Genomic DNA, 19,333 nt, shown 5'->3' on the forward strand with positions numbered 1-19,333 from the left:
TGGAAGTGTGTGTTGTCAAAGGAAAGAGTGTGTGTTGTCAAAGGCAAGATTGTGTGTTGTCAAAGGGAAGAGTGTGGGTTGTCAAAGGGAAGAGTGTGTTGTCAAAGGCAAGAGTGTGTGTTGTCAAAGGGAAGACTGTGCCGTCAAAGGGAAGAGTGTGCGTTGTGAAATTGAACAGTGTGCTTTATCAAAGGGAAGAGTGTGTGCTGTCAAACGGAAGAGCTTGTGTTGTCAAAGGCAAGAGTGGGTGTTGTAAAAACAAAGATTGTGGGTTGTCAAAGGGAAGCGTGTGTGTTTTCAAAGGGAAGAGTGTGGGTTGTCATATCTAAGAGTGTGTGCTGTAAATGGGAAGACGGTGTTGTTAAAGGGAAGAGTTTGTGTTGTGAAAGGGAAGAGTGTGTGTTTTTGAAGGGAAGAGTGTGTGCTGTCAAAGGGAAGAGTGTGTGTTGTCAAAGGGAAGAGTGAGTGTTGTAAAAGAAAAGCATGAGTGTTGTAAAAGGGAAGAGTGTGTGGTGTGAATGGGAAGAGTGTGTTGTCCAAGGGAAAAATATGTGCGTTGTCAAAGGGAAGAGTGTGCTGTCAAAGGGAAGAGTGTGTTCAGTCAAAGGGAAGAGTATGTGTTTTCAAAGGGAAGAGTATGTGTTGTCAAAGGGAAAAGTATGCGTTGTCAAAGTCAAGAGTGTGTTGTCAAAGTGAAGAGTGTGTTGTCAAAGGGAATAGTGTGTGTTGTATAAGGGAAGAGTGTGTGGTGTCAATTGGAAGAGTGGGTGTTGTAAAAGGGAAGAGTGCGTTTTGTCAAAGGCAAGAGTTGGTTTTTTAAAAAGGGAAGAATGTGTGGTTTCAAATGGAAGTGTGTGTTGTCAAAGGAAAGAGTGTGTGTTGTCAAAGGCAAGAGTGTGTGTTGTCAAAGGGAAGAGTGTGTGTTGTCAAAGGGAAGACTGTGCCGTCAAAGGGAAGAGTGTGCGTTGTCAAATTGAACAGTGTGCTTTATCAAAGGGAAGAGTGTGTGCTGTCAAACGGAAGAGTGTGTGTTGTCAAAGGCAAGAGTGGGTGTTGTAAAAGCGAAGATTGTGTGGTGGCAACTCGAAGAGTGTCTGTTATCAAAGGGAAGAGTGTGCATTTCCAAAGGGAAATGTGCATTATGAAAGGGAAGAGGGCGTCTTGTCAAAGGGAAGAGTGTGTGTTGTCAAAGGCAAGAATGTGTGTTTTCAAACGGAAGAGGGCGTGTTGTACGCAAGAGTGTGGGTTGTCAAAGGGAAGAGTGTATTTTGTCAAAGGGAAGAGTGTGCGTTGTCAAATGAAATATTGTGTGTTGTAAAACGTAAGAGTGTGACTTGTCAAAAGGAAGAGTGTGCGTTATCAAAGGGAAGAGTGTGTGTTGTCAAAGGGAAGAGTGTGTGTTGTCAAAGGGAAGAGTATGCATTGTCAAAAGTAATAGTGTGTGCTGTCAAAGGGAAGAGTCTGTTCAGTCAAAGGGAAGAGTGTGTGTTGTCAAAGGGAAGAGTGTGTTCAGTCAAAGGGAAGAGTGTGTGTTGTCAAAGGGAAGAGTATGCATTGTCAAAAGTAATAGTGTGTGCTGTCAAAGGGAAGAGTGTGTTCAGTCAAAGGGAAGAGTGTGTGTTGTCAAAGGGAAGAGTATGCATTGTCAAAAGGAATAGTGTGTGTTGTCAAAGGGAAGAGTGGGTGTTATAAAAGGGAAGAGGGTGTGTTGTCAAAGGCAAGAGTGGGTTTTGTAAAAGGGAAGAATGTGTGGTGTCAAATGGAAGTGTGTGTTGTCAAAGGAAAGAGTGTGTGTTGTCAAAGGCAAGATTGTGTGTTGTCAAAGGGAAGAGTGTGTGTTGTCAAAGGGAAGACTGTGCCGTCAAAGGGAAGAGTGTGCGTTGTGAAATTGAACAGTGTGCTTTATCAAAGGGAAGAGTGTGTGTTGTCAAAGGGAAGAGTATGCATTGTCAAAAGGAATAGTGTGTGTTGTCAAAGGGAAGAGTGGGTGTTATAAAAGGGAAGAGTGTGTGTTGTCAAAGGCAAGAGTGGGTGTTGTAAAAGCGAAAATTGTGTGGTGGCAAATCGAAGAGTGTGTGTTATCAAAGGGAAGAGTGTATGTTGTCAAAGGGAAGAGTGTGCGTTGTCAAAGTCAAGAGTGTGTTGTCAAAGTGAAGAGTGTGTTGTCAAAGGGAATAGTGTGTGCTGTCAAAGGGAAGAGTGTGTGTTGTCAAAGGCAAGAGTGTGTGTTGTATAAGGGAAGAGTGTGTGGTGTCAATTGGAAGAGTGGGTGTTGTAAAAGGGAAGAGTGTGTTTTGTCAAAGGCAAGAGTTGGTTTTGTAAAAGGGAAGAATGTGTGGTTTCAAATGGAAGTGTGTGTTGTCAAAGGAAAGAGTGTGTGTTGTCAAAGGCAAGAGTGTGTGTTGTCAAAGGGAAGAGTGTGTGTTGTCAAAGGGAAGACTGTGCCGTCAAAGGGAAGAGTGTGCGTTGTCAAACTGAACAGTGTGCTTTATCAAAGGGAAGAGTGTGTGCTGTCAAACGGAAGAGTGTGTGTTGTCAAAGGCAAGAGTGGGTGTTGTAAAAGCGAAGATTGTGTGGTGGCAAATCGAAGAGTGTCTGTTATCAAAGGGAAGAGTGTGCATTTCCAAAGGGAAATGTGCATTATCAAAGGGAAGAGGGCGTCTTGTCAAAGGGAAGAGTGTGTGTTGTCAAAGGCAAGAATGTGTGTTTTCAAACGGAAGAGGGCGTGTTGTAGGCAAGAGTGTGGGTTGTCAAAGGGAAGAGTGTATTTTGTCAAAGGGAAGAGTGTGCGTTGTCAAATGAAATATTGTGTGTTGTAAAACGTAAGAGTGTGACTTGTCAAAAGGAAGAGTGTGCGTTATCAAAGGGAAGAGTGTGTGTTGTCAAAGGGAAGAGTGTGTGTTGTCAAAGGGAAGAGTATGCATTGTCAAAAGTAATAGTGTGTGCTGTCAAAGGGAAGAGTGTGTTCAGTCAAAGGGAAGAGTGTGTGTTGTCAAAGGGAAGAGTGTGTTCAGTCAAAGGGAAGAGTGTGTGTTGTCAAAGGGAAGAGTATGCATTGTCAAAAGTAATAGTGTGTGTTGTCAAAGGGAAGAGTGTGCGTTGTCAAATTGAACAGTGTGCTTTATCAAAGGGAGGAGTGTGTGTTTTTGAAGGGAAGACTGTGTGTTGTCAAAGGCAAGAGTGTGTGTTGTCAAAGGGAAGAGTGTGTTGTCAAAGGCAAGAGTGTGTGTTGTCAAAGGGAAGACTGTGCCGTCAAAGGGAAGAGTGTGCGTTGTGAATGGGAAGAGTGTGTTGTCCAAGGGAAAAATATGTGCGTTGTCAAAGGGAAGAGTGTGGGTTGTCAAAGGGAAGAGTGTATTTTGTCAAAGGGAAGAGTGTGCGTTGTCAAATGAAATATTGTGTGTTGTAAAACGTAAGAGTGTGACTTGTCAAAAGGAAGAGTGTGCGTTATCAAAGGGAAGAGTGTGTGTTGTCAAAGGGAAGAGTGTGTGTTGTCAAAGGGAAGAGTATGCATTGTCAAAAGTAATAGTGTGTGCTGTCAAAGGGAAGAGTGTGTTCAGTCAAAGGGAAGAGTGTGTGTTGTCAAAGGGAAGAGTGTGTTCAGTCAAAGGGAAGAGTGTGTGTTGTCAAAGGCAAGAGTGTGTGTTGTCAAAGGGAAGAGTGTGTTGTCAAAGGCAAGAGTGTGTGTTGTCAAAGGGAAGACTGTGCCGTCAAAGGGAAGAGTGTGCGTTGTGAATGGGAAGAGTGTGTTGTCCAAGGGAAAAATATGTGCGTTGTCAAAGGGAAGAGTGTGCTGTCAAAGGGAAGAGTGTGTTCAGTCAAAGGGAAGAGTATGTGTTTTCAAAGGGAAGAGTATGTGTTGTCAAAGGGAAGAGTATGCGTTGTCAAAGTCAAGAGTGTGTTGTCAAAGTGAAGAGTGTGTTGTCAAAGGGAATAGTGTGTGCTGTCAAAGGGAAGAGTGTGTGTTGTCAAAGGCAAGAGTGTGTGTTGTATAAGGGAAGAGTGTGTGGTGTCAATTGGAAGAGTGGGTGTTGTAAAAGGGAAGAGTGTGTTTTGTCAAAGGCAAGAGTTGGTTTTGTAAAAGGGAAGAATGTGTGGTTTCAAATGGAAGTGTGTGTTGTCAAAGGAAAGAGTGTGTGTTGTCAAAGGCAAGAGTGTGTGTTGTCAAAGGGAAGAGTGTGTGTTGTCAAAGGGAAGACTGTGCCGTCAAAGGGAAGAGTGTGCGTTGTCAAACTGAACAGTGTGCTTTATCAAAGGGAAGAGTGTGTGCTGTCAAACGGAAGAGTGTGTGTTGTCAAAGGCAAGAGTGGGTGTTGTAAAAGCGAAGATTGTGTGGTGGCAAATCGAAGAGTGTCTGTTATCAAAGGGAAGAGTGTGCATTTCCAAGGGAAATGTGCATTATCAAAGGGAAGAGGGCGTCTTGTCAAAGGGAAGAGTGTGTGTTGTCAAAGGCAAGAATGTGTGTTTTCAAACGGAAGAGGGCGTGTTGTAGGCAAGAGTGTGGGTTGTCAAAGGGAAGAGTGTATTTTGTCAAAGGGAAGAGTGTGCGTTGTCAAATGAAATATTGTGTGTTGTAAAACGTAAGAGTGTGACTTGTCAAAAGGAAGAGTGTGCGTTATCAAAGGGAAGAGTGTGTGTTGTCAAAGGGAAGAGTGTGTGTTGTCAAAGGGAAGAGTATGCATTGTCAAAAGTAATAGTGTGTGCTGTCAAAGGGAAGAGTGTGTTCAGTCAAAGGGAAGAGTGTGTGTTGTCAAAGGGAAGAGTGTGTTCAGTCAAAGGGAAGAGTGTGTGTTGTCAAAGGGAAGAGTATGCATTGTCAAAAGTAATAGTGTGTGTTGTCAAAGGGAAGAGTGTGTGTTGTCAAAGGGAAGAGTATGCATTGTCAAAAGTAATAGTGTGTGCTGTCAAAGGGAAGGGTGTGTTCAGTCAAAGGGAAGAGTGTGTGTTGTCAAAGGGAAGCGTGTGTTCAGTCAAAGGGAAGAGTGTGTGTTGTCAAAGGGAAGAGTATGCATTGTCAAAAGTAATAGTGTGTGCTGTCAAAGGGAAGAGTGTGTTCAGTCAAAGGGAAGAGTGTGTGTTGTCAAAGGGAAGAGTGTGTTCAGTCAAAGGGAAGATTGTGTGTTGTCAAAGGGAAGAGTATGCATTGTCAAAAGTAATAGTGTGTGCTGTCAAAGGGAAGAGTGTGTTCAGTCAAAGGGAAGAGTGTGTGTTGTCAAAGGGAAGAGTATGCTTTGTCAAAAGGAATAGTGTGTGTTGTCAAAGGGAAGAGTGGGTGTTATAAAAGGGAAGAGGGTGTGTTGTCAAAGGCAAGAGTGGGTTTTGTAAAAGGGAAGAATGTGTGGTGTCAAATGGAAGTGTGTGTTGTCAAAGGAAAGAGTGTGTGTTGTCAAAGGGAAGAGTGTGCTGTCAAAGGGAAGAGTGTGTTCAGTCAAAGGGAAGAGTATGTGTTTTCAAAGGGAAGAGTATGTGTTGTCAAAGGGAAAAGTATGCGTTGTCAAAGTCAAGAGTGTGTTGTCAAAGTGAAGAGTGTGTTGTCAAAGGGAATAGTGTGTGCTGTCAAAGGGAAGAGTGTGTGTTGTATAAGGGAAGAGTGTGTGGTGTCAATTGGAAGAGTGGGTGTTGTAAAAGGGAAGAGTGTGTTTTGTCAAAGGCAAGAGTTGGTTTTTTAAAAAGGGAAGGATGTGTGGTTTCAAATGGAAGTGTGTGTTGTCAAAGGAAAGAGTGTGTGTTGTCAAAGGCAAGAGTGTGTGTTGTCAAAGGGAAGACTGTGCCGTCAAAGGGAAGTGTGTGCGTTGTCAAATTGAACAGTGTGCTTTACCAAAGGGAAGAGTGTGTGCTGTCAAACGGAAGAGTGTGTGTTGTCAAAGGCAAGAGTGGGTGTTGTAAAAGCGAAGATTGTGTGGTGGCAAATCGAAGAGTGTCTGTTATCAAAGGGAAGAGTGTGCATTTCCAAAGGGAAATGTGCATTATCAAAGGGAAGAGGGCGTCTTGTCAAAGGGAAGAGTGTGTGTTGTCAAAGGCAAGAATGTGTGTTTTCAAACGGAAGAGGGCGTGTTGTAGGCAAGAGTGTGGGTTGTCAAAGGGAAGAGTGTATTTTGTCAAAGGGAAGAGTGTGCGTTGTCAAATGAAATATTGTGTGTTGTAAAACGTAAGAGGGTGACTTGTCAAAAGGAAGAGTGTGCTTTATCAAAGGGAAGAGTGTGTGTTGTCAAAGGGAAGAGTGTGTGTTGTCAAAGGGAAGAGTATGCATTGTCAAAAGTAATAGTGTGTGCTGTCAAAGGGAAGAGTGTGTTCAGTCAAAGGGAAGAGTGTGTGTTGTCAAAGGGAGGAGTGTGTTCAGTCAAAGGGAAGAGTGTGTGTTGTCAAAGGGAAGAGTATGCATTGTCAAAAGTAATAGTGTGTGCTGTCAAAGGGAAGAGTGTGTTCAGTCAAAGGGAAGAGTGTGTGTTGTCAAAGGGAAGAGTGTGGGTTGTCAAAAGGAATAGTGTGTGTTGTCAAAGGGAAGAGTGGGTGTTATAAAAGGGAAGAGGGTGTGTTGTCAAAGGCAAGAGTGGGTTTTGTAAAAGGGAAGAATGTGTGGTGTCAAATGGAAGTGTGTGTTGTCAAAGGAAAGAGTGTGTGTTGTCAAAGGCAAGATTGTGTGTTGTCAAAGGGAAGAGTGTGCGTTGTGAAATTGAACAGTGTGCTTTATCAAAGGGAAGAGTGTGTGCTGTCAAACGGAAGAGCTTGTGTTGTCAAAGGCAAGAGTGGGTGTTGTAAAAACAAAGATTGTGGGTTGTCAAATGGAAGCGTGTGTGTTTTCAAAGGGAAGAGTGTGGGTTGTCATAGCTAAGAGTGCCTGCTGTAAATGGGAAGACGGTGTTGTTCAAGGGAAGAGTTTGTGTTGTGAAAGGGAAGAGTGTGTGTTTTTGAAGGGAAGAGTGTGTGCTGTCAAAGGAAAGAGTGTGTGTTGTCAAAGGGAAGAGTGACTGTTGTCAAAGAAAAGCATGAGTGTTGTAAAAGGGAAGAGTGTGTGGTGTGAATGGGAAGAGTGTGTTGTCCAAAGGAAAAATATGTGCGTTATCAAAGGGAAGAGTGTGCTGTCAAAGGGAAGAGTGTGTTCAGTCAAAGGGAAGAGTATGTGTTTTCAAAGGGAAGAGTATGTGTTGTCAAAGGGAAGAGTATGTGTTGTCAAAGTCAAGAGTGTGTTGTCAAAGGGAAGAGTGTGTTGTCAAAGGGAATAGTGTGTGCTGTCAAAGGGAAGAGTGTATGTTGTCAAAGGCAAGAGTGTGTGTTGTATAAGGGAAGAGTGTGCGTTGTCAAATGAAATATTGTGTGTTGTAAAACGTAAGAGTGTGACTTGTCAAAAGGAAGAGTGTGCGTTATCAAAGGGAAGAGTGTGTGTTGTCAAAGGGAAGAGTGTGTGTTGTCAAAGGGAAGAGTATGCATTGTCAAAAGTAATAGTGTGTGCTGTCAAAGGGAAGAGTGTGTTCAGTCAAAGGGAAGAGTGTGTGTTGTCAAAGGGAAGAGTGTGTTCAGTCAAAGGGAAGAGTGTGTGTTGTCAAAGGGAAGAGTATGCATTGTCAAAAGTAATAGTGTGTGTTGTCAAAGGGAAGAGTGTGCGTTGTCAAATTGAACAGTGTGCTTTATCAAAGGGAGGAGTGTGTGTTTTTGAAGGGAAGACTGTGTGTTGTCAAAGGCAAGAGTGTGTGTTGTCAAAGGGAAGAGTGTGTTGTCAAAGGCAAGAGTGTGTGTTGTCAAAGGGAAGACTGTGCGTTGTCAAATTGAACAGTGTGCTTTATCAAAGGGAGGAGTGTGTGTTTTTGAAGGGAAGACTGTGTGTTGTCAAAGGCAAGAGTGTGTGTTGTCAAAGGGAAGAGTGCGTTGTGAATGGGAAGAGTGTGTTGTCCAAGGGAAAAATATGTGCGTTGTCAAAGGGAAGAGTGTGGGTTGTCAAAGGGAAGAGTGTATTTTGTCAAAGGGAAGAGTGTGCGTTGTCAAATGAAATATTGTGTGTTGTAAAACGTAAGAGTGTGACTTGTCAAAAGGAAGAGTGTGCGTTATCAAAGGGAAGAGTGTGTGTTGTCAAAGGGAAGAGTGTGTGTTGTCAAAGGGAAGAGTATGCATTGTCAAAAGTAATAGTGTGTGCTGTCAAAGGGAAGAGTGTGTTCAGTCAAAGGGAAGAGTGTGTGTTGTCAAAGGGAAGAGTGTGTTCAGTCAAAGGGAAGAGTGTGTGTTGTCAAAGGCAAGAGTGTGTGTTGTCAAAGGGAAGAGTGTGTTGTCAAAGGCAAGAGTGTGTGTTGTCAAAGGGAAGACTGTGCCGTCAAAGGGAAGAGTGTGCGTTGTGAATGGGAAGAGTGTGTTGTCCAAGGGAAAAATATGTGCGTTGTCAAAGGGAAGAGTGTGCTGTCAAAGGGAAGAGTGTGTTCAGTCAAAGGGAAGAGTATGTGTTTTCAAAGGGAAGAGTATGTGTTGTCAAAGGGAAGAGTATGCGTTGTCAAAGTCAAGAGTGTGTTGTCAAAGTGAAGAGTGTGTTGTCAAAGGGAATAGTGTGTGCTGTCAAAGGGAAGAGTGTGTGTTGTCAAAGGCAAGAGTGTGTGTTGTATAAGGGAAGAGTGTGTGGTGTCAATTGGAAGAGTGGGTGTTGTAAAAGGGAAGAGTGTGTTTTGTCAAAGGCAAGAGTTGGTTTTGTAAAAGGGAAGAATGTGTGGTTTCAAATGGAAGTGTGTGTTGTCAAAGGAAAGAGTGTGTGTTGTCAAAGGCAAGAGTGTGTGTTGTCAAAGGGAAGAGTGTGTGTTGTCAAAGGGAAGACTGTGCCGTCAAAGGGAAGAGTGTGCGTTGTCAAACTGAACAGTGTGCTTTATCAAAGGGAAGAGTGTGTGCTGTCAAACGGAAGAGTGTGTGTTGTCAAAGGCAAGAGTGGGTGTTGTAAAAGCGAAGATTGTGTGGTGGCAAATCGAAGAGTGTCTGTTATCAAAGGGAAGAGTGTGCATTTCCAAAGGGAAATGTGCATTATCAAAGGGAAGAGGGCGTCTTGTCAAAGGGAAGAGTGTGTGTTGTCAAAGGCAAGAATGTGTGTTTTCAAACGGAAGAGGGCGTGTTGTAGGCAAGAGTGTGGGTTGTCAAAGGGAAGAGTGTATTTTGTCAAAGGGAAGAGTGTGCGTTGTCAAATGAAATATTGTGTGTTGTAAAACGTAAGAGTGTGACTTGTCAAAAGGAAGAGTGTGCGTTATCAAAGGGAAGAGTGTGTGTTGTCAAAGGGAAGAGTGTGTGTTGTCAAAGGGAAGAGTATGCATTGTCAAAAGTAATAGTGTGTGCTGTCAAAGGGAAGAGTGTGTTCAGTCAAAGGGAAGAGTGTGTGTTGTCAAAGGGAAGAGTGTGTTCAGTCAAAGGGAAGAGTGTGTGTTGTCAAAGGGAAGAGTATGCATTGTCAAAAGTAATAGTGTGTGTTGTCAAAGGGAAGAGTGTGCGTTGTCAAATTGAACAGTGTGCTTTATCAAAGGGAGGAGTGTGTGTTTTTGAAGGGAAGACTGTGTGTTGTCAAAGGCAAGAGTGTGTGTTGTCAAAGGGAAGAGTGTGTTGTCAAAGGCAAGAGTGTGTGTTGTCAAAGGGAAGACTGTGCCGTCAAAGGGAAGAGTGTGCGTTGTGAATGGGAAGAGTGTGTTGTCCAAGGGAAAAATATGTGCGTTGTCAAAGGGAAGAGTGTGGGTTGTCAAAGGGAAGAGTGTATTTTGTCAAAGGGAAGAGTGTGCGTTGTCAAATGAAATATTGTGTGTTGTAAAACGTAAGAGTGTGACTTGTCAAAAGGAAGAGTGTGCGTTATCAAAGGGAAGAGTGTGTGTTGTCAAAGGGAAGAGTGTGTGTTGTCAAAGGGAAGAGTATGCATTGTCAAAAGTAATAGTGTGTGCTGTCAAAGGGAAGAGTGTGTTCAGTCAAAGGGAAGAGTGTGTGTTGTCAAAGGGAAGAGTGTGTTCAGTCAAAGGGAAGAGTGTGTGTTGTCAAAGGCAAGAGTGTGTGTTGTCAAAGGGAAGAGTGTGTTGTCAAAGGCAAGAGTGTGTGTTGTCAAAGGGAAGACTGTGCCGTCAAAGGGAAGAGTGTGCGTTGTGAATGGGAAGAGTGTGTTGTCCAAGGGAAAAATATGTGCGTTGTCAAAGGGAAGAGTGTGCTGTCAAAGGGAAGAGTGTGTTCAGTCAAAGGGAAGAGTATGTGTTTTCAAAGGGAAGAGTATGTGTTGTCAAAGGGAAGAGTATGCGTTGTCAAAGTCAAGAGTGTGTTGTCAAAGTGAAGAGTGTGTTGTCAAAGGGAATAGTGTGTGCTGTCAAAGGGAAGAGTGTGTGTTGTCAAAGGCAAGAGTGTGTGTTGTATAAGGGAAGAGTGTGTGGTGTCAATTGGAAGAGTGGGTGTTGTAAAAGGGAAGAGTGTGTTTTGTCAAAGGCAAGAGTTGGTTTTGTAAAAGGGAAGAATGTGTGGTTTCAAATGGAAGTGTGTGTTGTCAAAGGAAAGAGTGTGTGTTGTCAAAGGCAAGAGTGTGTGTTGTCAAAGGGAAGAGTGTGTGTTGTCAAAGGGAAGACTGTGCCGTCAAAGGGAAGAGTGTGCGTTGTCAAACTGAACAGTGTGCTTTATCAAAGGGAAGAGTGTGTGCTGTCAAACGGAAGAGTGTGTGTTGTCAAAGGCAAGAGTGGGTGTTGTAAAAGCGAAGATTGTGTGGTGGCAAATCGAAGAGTGTCTGTTATCAAAGGGAAGAGTGTGCATTTCCAAGGGAAATGTGCATTATCAAAGGGAAGAGGGCGTCTTGTCAAAGGGAAGAGTGTGTGTTGTCAAAGGCAAGAATGTGTGTTTTCAAACGGAAGAGGGCGTGTTGTAGGCAAGAGTGTGGGTTGTCAAAGGGAAGAGTGTATTTTGTCAAAGGGAAGAGTGTGCGTTGTCAAATGAAATATTGTGTGTTGTAAAACGTAAGAGTGTGACTTGTCAAAAGGAAGAGTGTGCGTTATCAAAGGGAAGAGTGTGTGTTGTCAAAGGGAAGAGTGTGTGTTGTCAAAGGGAAGAGTATGCATTGTCAAAAGTAATAGTGTGTGCTGTCAAAGGGAAGAGTGTGTTCAGTCAAAGGGAAGAGTGTGTGTTGTCAAAGGGAAGAGTGTGTTCAGTCAAAGGGAAGAGTGTGTGTTGTCAAAGGGAAGAGTATGCATTGTCAAAAGTAATAGTGTGTGTTGTCAAAGGGAAGAGTGTGTGTTGTCAAAGGGAAGAGTATGCATTGTCAAAAGTAATAGTGTGTGCTGTCAAAGGGAAGGGTGTGTTCAGTCAAAGGGAAGAGTGTGTGTTGTCAAAGGGAAGCGTGTGTTCAGTCAAAGGGAAGAGTGTGTGTTGTCAAAGGGAAGAGTATGCATTGTCAAAAGTAATAGTGTGTGCTGTCAAAGGGAAGAGTGTGTTCAGTCAAAGGGAAGAGTGTGTGTTGTCAAAGGGAAGAGTGTGTTCAGTCAAAGGGAAGATTGTGTGTTGTCAAAGGGAAGAGTATGCATTGTCAAAAGTAATAGTGTGTGCTGTCAAAGGGAAGAGTGTGTTCAGTCAAAGGGAAGAGTGTGTGTTGTCAAAGGGAAGAGTATGCTTTGTCAAAAGGAATAGTGTGTGTTGTCAAAGGGAAGAGTGGGTGTTATAAAAGGGAAGAGGGTGTGTTGTCAAAGGCAAGAGTGGGTTTTGTAAAAGGGAAGAATGTGTGGTGTCAAATGGAAGTGTGTGTTGTCAAAGGAAAGAGTGTGTGTTGTCAAAGGGAAGAGTGTGCTGTCAAAGGGAAGAGTGTGTTCAGTCAAAGGGAAGAGTATGTGTTTTCAAAGGGAAGAGTATGTGTTGTCAAAGGGAAAAGTATGCGTTGTCAAAGTCAAGAGTGTGTTGTCAAAGTGAAGAGTGTGTTGTCAAAGGGAATAGTGTGTGCTGTCAAAGGGAAGAGTGTGTGTTGTATAAGGGAAGAGTGTGTGGTGTCAATTGGAAGAGTGGGTGTTGTAAAAGGGAAGAGTGTGTTTTGTCAAAGGCAAGAGTTGGTTTTTTAAAAAGGGAAGGATGTGTGGTTTCAAATGGAAGTGTGTGTTGTCAAAGGAAAGAGTGTGTGTTGTCAAAGGCAAGAGTGTGTGTTGTCAAAGGGAAGACTGTGCCGTCAAAGGGAAGTGTGTGCGTTGTCAAATTGAACAGTGTGCTTTACCAAAGGGAAGAGTGTGTGCTGTCAAACGGAAGAGTGTGTGTTGTCAAAGGCAAGAGTGGGTGTTGTAAAAGCGAAGATTGTGTGGTGGCAAATCGAAGAGTGTCTGTTATCAAAGGGAAGAGTGTGCATTTCCAAAGGGAAATGTGCATTATCAAAGGGAAGAGGGCGTCTTGTCAAAGGGAAGAGTGTGTGTTGTCAAAGGCAAGAATGTGTGTTTTCAAACGGAAGAGGGCGTGTTGTAGGCAAGAGTGTGGGTTGTCAAAGGGAAGAGTGTATTTTGTCAAAGGGAAGAGTGTGCGTTGTCAAATGAAATATTGTGTGTTGTAAAACGTAAGAGGGTGACTTGTCAAAAGGAAGAGTGTGCTTTATCAAAGGGAAGAGTGTGTGTTGTCAAAGGGAAGAGTGTGTGTTGTCAAAGGGAAGAGTATGCATTGTCAAAAGTAATAGTGTGTGCTGTCAAAGGGAAGAGTGTGTTCAGTCAAAGGGAAGAGTGTGTGTTGTCAAAGGGAGGAGTGTGTTCAGTCAAAGGGAAGAGTGTGTGTTGTCAAAGGGAAGAGTATGCATTGTCAAAAGTAATAGTGTGTGCTGTCAAAGGGAAGAGTGTGTTCAGTCAAAGGGAAGAGTGTGTGTTGTCAAAGGGAAGAGTGTGGGTTGTCAAAAGGAATAGTGTGTGTTGTCAAAGGGAAGAGTGGGTGTTATAAAAGGGAAGAGGGTGTGTTGTCAAAGGCAAGAGTGGGTTTTGTAAAAGGGAAGAATGTGTGGTGTCAAATGGAAGTGTGTGTTGTCAAAGGAAAGAGTGTGTGTTGTCAAAGGCAAGATTGTGTGTTGTCAAAGGGAAGAGTGTGCGTTGTGAAATTGAACAGTGTGCTTTATCAAAGGGAAGAGTGTGTGCTGTCAAACGGAAGAGCTTGTGTTGTCAAAGGCAAGAGTGGGTGTTGTAAAAACAAAGATTGTGGGTTGTCAAATGGAAGCGTGTGTGTTTTCAAAGGGAAGAGTGTGGGTTGTCATAGCTAAGAGTGCCTGCTGTAAATGGGAAGACGGTGTTGTTCAAGGGAAGAGTTTGTGTTGTGAAAGGGAAGAGTGTGTGTTTTTGAAGGGAAGAGTGTGTGCTGTCAAAGGAAAGAGTGTGTGTTGTCAAAGGGAAGAGTGACTGTTGTCAAAGAAAAGCATGAGTGTTGTAAAAGGGAAGAGTGTGTGGTGTGAATGGGAAGAGTGTGTTGTCCAAAGGAAAAATATGTGCGTTATCAAAGGGAAGAGTGTGCTGTCAAAGGGAAGAGTGTGTTCAGTCAAAGGGAAGAGTATGTGTTTTCAAAGGGAAGAGTATGTGTTGTCAAAGGGAAGAGTATGTGTTGTCAAAGTCAAGAGTGTGTTGTCAAAGGGAAGAGTGTGTTGTCAAAGGGAATAGTGTGTGCTGTCAAAGGGAAGAGTGTATGTTGTCAAAGGCAAGAGTGTGTGTTGTATAAGGGAAGAGTGTGCGTTGTCAAATGAAATATTGTGTGTTGTAAAACGTAAGAGTGTGACTTGTCAAAAGGAAGAGTGTGCGTTATCAAAGGGAAGAGTGTGTGTTGTCAAAGGGAAGAGTGTGTGTTGTCAAAGGGAAGAGTATGCATTGTCAAAAGTAATAGTGTGTGCTGTCAAAGGGAAGAGTGTGTTCAGTCAAAGGGAAGAGTGTGTGTTGTCAAAGGGAAGAGTGTGTTCAGTCAAAGGGAAGAGTGTGTGTTGTCAAAGGGAAGAGTATGCATTGTCAAAAGTAATAGTGTGTGTTGTCAAAGGGAAGAGTGTGCGTTGTCAAATTGAACAGTGTGCTTTATCAAAGGGAGGAGTGTGTGTTTTTGAAGGGAAGACTGTGTGTTGTCAAAGGCAAGAGTGTGTGTTGTCAAAGGGAAGAGTGTGTTGTCAAAGGCAAGAGTGTGTGTTGTCAAAGGGAAGACTGTGCCGTCAAAGGGAAGAGTGTGCGTTGTGAATGGGAAGAGTGTGTTGTCCAAAGGAAAAATATGTGCGTTATCAAAGGGAAGAGTGTGCTGTCAAAGGGAAGAGTGTGTTCAGTCAAAGGGAAGAGTATGTGTTTTCAAAGGGAAGAGTATGTGTTGTCAAAAGTAATAGTGTGTGCTGTCAAAGGGAAGAGTGTGTTCAGTCAAAGGGAAGAGTGTGTGTTGTCAAAGGGAGGAGTGTGTTCAGTCAAAGGGAAGAGTGTGTGTTGTCAAAGGGAAGAGTATGCATTGTCAAAAGTAATAGTGTGTGCTGTCAAAGGGAAGAGTGTGTTCAGTCAAAGGGAAGAGTGTGTGTTGTCAAAGGGAAGAGTGTGGGTTGTCAAAAGGAATAGTGTGTGTTGTCAAAGGGAAGAGTGGGTGTTATAAAAGGGAAGAGGGTGTGTTGTCAAAGGCAAGAGTGGGTTTTGTAAAAGGGAAGAATGTGTGGTGTCAAATGGAAGTGTGTGTTGTCAAAGGAAAGAGTGTGTGTTGTCAAAGGCAAGATTGTGTGTTGTCAAAGGGAAGAGTGTGCGTTGTGAAATTGAACAGTGTGCTTTATCAAAGGGAAGAGTGTGTGCTGTCAAACGGAAGAGCTTGTGTTGTCAAAGGCAAGAGTGGGTGTTGTAAAAACAAAGATTGTGGGTTGTCAAATGGAAGCGTGTGTGTTTTCAAAGGGAAGAGTGTGGGTTGTCATAGCTAAGAGTGCCTGCTGTAAATGGGAAGACGGTGTTGTTCAAGGGAAGAGTTTGTGTTGTGAAAGGGAAGAGTGTGTGTTTTTGAAGGGAAGAGTGTGTGCTGTCAAAGGAAAGAGTGTGTGTTGTCAAAGGGAAGAGTGACTGTTGTCAAAGAAAAGCATGAGTGTTGTAAAAGGGAAGAGTGTGTGGTGTGAATGGGAAGAGTGTGTTGTCCAAAGGAAAAATATGTGCGTTATCAAAGGGAAGAGTGTGCTGTCAAAGGGAAGAGTGTGTTCAGTCAAAGGGAAGAGTATGTGTTTTCAAAGGGAAGAGTATGTGTTGTCAAAGGGAAGAGTATGTGTTGTCAAAGTCAAGAGTGTGTTGTCAAAGGGAAGAGTGTGTTGTCAAAGGGAATAGTGTGTGCTGTCAAAGGGAAGAGTGTATGTTGTCAAAGGCAAGAGTGTGTGTTGTATAAGGGAAGAGTGTGCGTTGTCAAATGAAATATTGTGTGTTGTAAAACGTAAGAGTGTGACTTGTCAAAAGGAAGAGTGTGCGTTATCAAAGGGAAGAGTGTGTGTTGTCAAAGGGAAGAGTGTGTGTTGTCAAAGGGAAGAGTATGCATTGTCAAAAGTAATAGTGTGTGCTGTCAAAGGGAAGAGTGTGTTCAGTCAAAGGGAAGAGTGTGTGTTGTCAAAGGGAAGAGTGTGTTCAGTCAAAGGGAAGAGTGTGTGTTGTCAAAGGGAAGAGTATGCATTGTCAAAAGTAATAGTGTGTGTTGTCAAAGGGAAGAGTGTGCGTTGTCAAATTGAACAGTGTGCTTTATCAAAGGGAGGAGTGTGTGTTTTTGAAGGGAAGACTGTGTGTTGTCAAAGGCAAGAGTGTGTGTTGTCAAAGGGAAGAGTGTGTTGTCAAAGGCAAGAGTGTGTGTTGTCAAAGGGAAGACTGTGCCGTCAAAGGGAAGAGTGTGCGTTGTGAATGGGAAGAGTGTGTTGTCCAAGGGAAAAATATGTGCGTTGTCAAAGGGAAGAGTGTGGGTTGTCAAAGGGAAGAGTGTATTTTGTCAAAGGGAAGAGTGTGCGTTGTCAAATGAAATATTGTGTGTTGTAAAACGTAAGAGTGTGACTTGTCAAAAGGAAGAGTGTGCGTTATCAAAGGGAAGAGTGTGTGTTGTCAAAGGGAAGAGTGTGTGTTGTCAAAGGGAAGAGTATGCATTGTCAAAAGTAATAGTGTGTGCTGTCAAAGGGAAGAGTGTGTTCAGTCAAAGGGAAGAGTGTGTGTTGTCAAAGGGAAGAGTGTGTTCAGTCAAAGGGAAGAGTGTGTGTTGTCAAAGGCAAGAGTGTGTGTTGTCAAAGGGAAGAGTGTGTTGTCAAAGGCAAGAGTGTGTGTTGTCAAAGGGAAGACTGTGCCGTCAAAGGGAAGAGTGTGCGTTGTGAATGGGAAGAGTGTGTTGTCCAAGGGAAAAATATGTGCGTTGTCAAAGGGAAGAGTGTGCTGTCAAAGGGAAGAGTGTGTTCAGTCAAAGGGAAGAGTATGTGTTTTCAAAGGGAAGAGTATGTGTTGTCAAAGGGAAGAGTATGCGTTGTCAAAGTCAAGAGTGTGTTGTCAAAGTGAAGAGTGTGTTGTCAAAGGGAATAGTGTGTGCTGTCAAAGGGAAGAGTGTGTGTTGTCAAAGGCAAGAGTGTGTGTTGTATAAGGGAAGAGTGTGTGGTGTCAATTGGAAGAGTGGGTGTTGTAAAAGGGAAGAGTGTGTTTTGTCAAAGGCAAGAGTTGGTTTTGTAAAAGGGAAGAATGTGTGGTTTCAAATGGAAGTGTGTGTTGTCAAAGGAAAGAGTGTGTGTTGTCAAAGGCAAGAGTGTGTGTTGTCAAAGGGAAGAGTGTGTGTTGTCAAAGGGAAGACTGTGCCGTCAAAGGGAAGAGTGTGCGTTGTCAAACTGAACAGTGTGCTTTATCAAAGGGAAGAGTGTGTGCTGTCAAACGGAAGAGTGTGTGTTGTCAAAGGCAAGAGTGGGTGTTGTAAAAGCGAAGATTGTGTGGTGGCAAATCGAAGAGTGTCTGTTATCAAAGGGAAGAGTGTGCATTTCCAAGGGAAATGTGCATTATCAAAGGGAAGAGGGCGTCTTGTCAAAGGGAAGAGTGTGTGTTGTCAAAGGCAAGAATGTGTGTTTTCAAACGGAAGAGGGCGTGTTGTAGGCAAGAGTGTGGGTTGTCAAAGGGAAGAGTGTATTTTGTCAAAGGGAAGAGTGTGCGTTGTCAAATGAAATATTGTGTGTTGTAAAACGTAAGAGTGTGACTTGTCAAAAGGAAGAGTGTGCGTTATCAAAGGGAAGAGTGTGTGTTGTCAAAGGGAAGAGTGTGTGTTGTCAAAGGGAAGAGTATGCATTGTCAAAAGTAATAGTGTGTGCTGTCAAAGGGAAGAGTGTGTTCAGTCAAAGGGAAGAGTGTGTGTTGTCAAAGGGAAGAGTGTGTTCAGTCAAAGGGAAGAGTGTGTGTTGTCAAAGGGAAGAGTATGCATTGTCAAAAGTAATAGTGTGTGTTGTCAAAGGGAAGAGTGTGTGTTGTCAAAGGGAAGAGTATGCATTGTCAAAAGTAATAGTGTGTGCTGTCAAAGGGAAGGGTGTGTTCAGTCAAAGGGAAGAGTGTGTGTTGTCAAAGGGAAGCGTGTGTTCAGTCAAAGGGAAGAGTGTGTGTTGTCAAAGGGAAGAGTATGCATTGTCAAAAGTAATAGTGTGTGCTGTCAAAGGGAAGAGTGTGTTCAGTCAAAGGGAAGAGTGTGTGTTGTCAAAGGGAAGAGTGTGTTCAGTCAAAGGGAAGATTGTGTGTTGTCAAAGGGAAGAGTATGCATTGTCAAAAGTAATAGTGTGTGCTGTCAAAGGGAAGAGTGTGTTCAGTCAAAGGGAAGAGTGTGTGTTGTCAAAGGGAAGAGTATGCTTTGTCAAAAGGAATAGTGTGTGTTGTCAAAGGGAAGAGTGGGTGTTATAAAAGGGAAGAGGGTGTGTTGTCAAAGGCAAGAGTGGGTTTTGTAAAAGGGAAGAATGTGTGGTGTCAAATGGAAGTGTGTGTTGTCAAAGGAAAGAGTGTGTGTTGTCAAAGGGAAGAGTGTGCTGTCAAAGGGAAGAGTGTGTTCAGTCAAAGGGAAGAGTATGTGTTTTCAAAGGGAAGAGTATGTGTTGTCAAAGGGAAAAGTATGCGTTGTCAAAGTCAAGAGTGTGTTGTCAAAGTGAAGAGTGTGTTGTCAAAGGGAATAGTGTGTGCTGTCAAAGGGAAGAGTGTGTGTTGTATAAGGGAAGAGTGTGTGGTGTCAATTGGAAGAGTGGGTGTTGTAAAAGGGAAGAGTGTGTTTTGTCAAAGGCAAGAGTTGGTTTTTTAAAAAGGGAAGGATGTGTGGTTTCAAATGGAAGTGTGTGTTGTCAAAGGAAAGAGTGTGTGTTGTCAAAGGCAAGAGTGTGTGTTGTCAAAGGGAAGACTGTGCCGTCAAAGGGAAGTGTGTGCGTTGTCAAATTGAACAGTGTGCTTTACCAAAGGGAAGAGTGTGTGCTGTCAAACGGAAGAGTGTGTGTTGTCAAAGGCAAGAGTGGGTGTTGTAAAAGCGAAGATTGTGTGGTGGCAAATCGAAGAGTGTCTGTTATCAAAGGGAAGAGTGTGCATTTCCAAAGGGAAATGTGCATTATCAAAGGGAAGAGGGCGTCTTGTCAAAGGGAAGAGTGTGTGTTGTCAAAGGCAAGAATGTGTGTTTTCAAACGGAAGAGGGCGTGTTGTAGGCAAGAGTGTGGGTTGTCAAAGGGAAGAGTGTATTTTGTCAAAGGGAAGAGTGTGCGTTGTCAAATGAAATATTGTGTGTTGTAAAACGTAAGAGGGTGACTTGTCAAAAGGAAGAGTGTGCTTTATCAAAGGGAAGAGTGTGTGTTGTCAAAGGGAAGAGTGTGTGTTGTCAAAGGGAAGAGTATGCATTGTCAAAAGTAATAGTGTGTGCTGTCAAAGGGAAGAGTGTGTTCAGTCAAAGGGAAGAGTGTGTGTTGTCAAAGGGAGGAGTGTGTTCAGTCAAAGGGAAGAGTGTGTGTTGTCAAAGGGAAGAGTATGCATTGTCAAAAGTAATAGTGTGTGCTGTCAAAGGGAAGAGTGTGTTCAGTCAAAGGGAAGAGTGTGTGTTGTCAAAGGGAAGAGTGTGGGTTGTCAAAAGGAATAGTGTGTGTTGTCAAAGGGAAGAGTGGGTGTTATAAAAGGGAAGAGGGTGTGTTGTCAAAGGCAAGAGTGGGTTTTGTAAAAGGGAAGAATGTGTGGTGTCAAATGGAAGTGTGTGTTGTCAAAGGAAAGAGTGTGTGTTGTCAAAGGCAAGATTGTGTGTTGTCAAAGGGAAGAGTGTGCGTTGTGAAATTGAACAGTGTGCTTTATCAAAGGGAAGAGTGTGTGCTGTCAAACGGAAGAGCTTGTGTTGTCAAAGGCAAGAGTGGGTGTTGTAAAAACAAAGATTGTGGGTTGTCAAATGGAAGCGTGTGTGTTTTCAAAGGGAAGAGTGTGGGTTG

Source organism: Lampris incognitus, chromosome 3, assembly GCF_029633865.1.
Source record: "Lampris incognitus isolate fLamInc1 chromosome 3, fLamInc1.hap2, whole genome shotgun sequence".
NCBI lineage: Eukaryota > Metazoa > Chordata > Actinopteri > Lampriformes > Lampridae > Lampris > Lampris incognitus.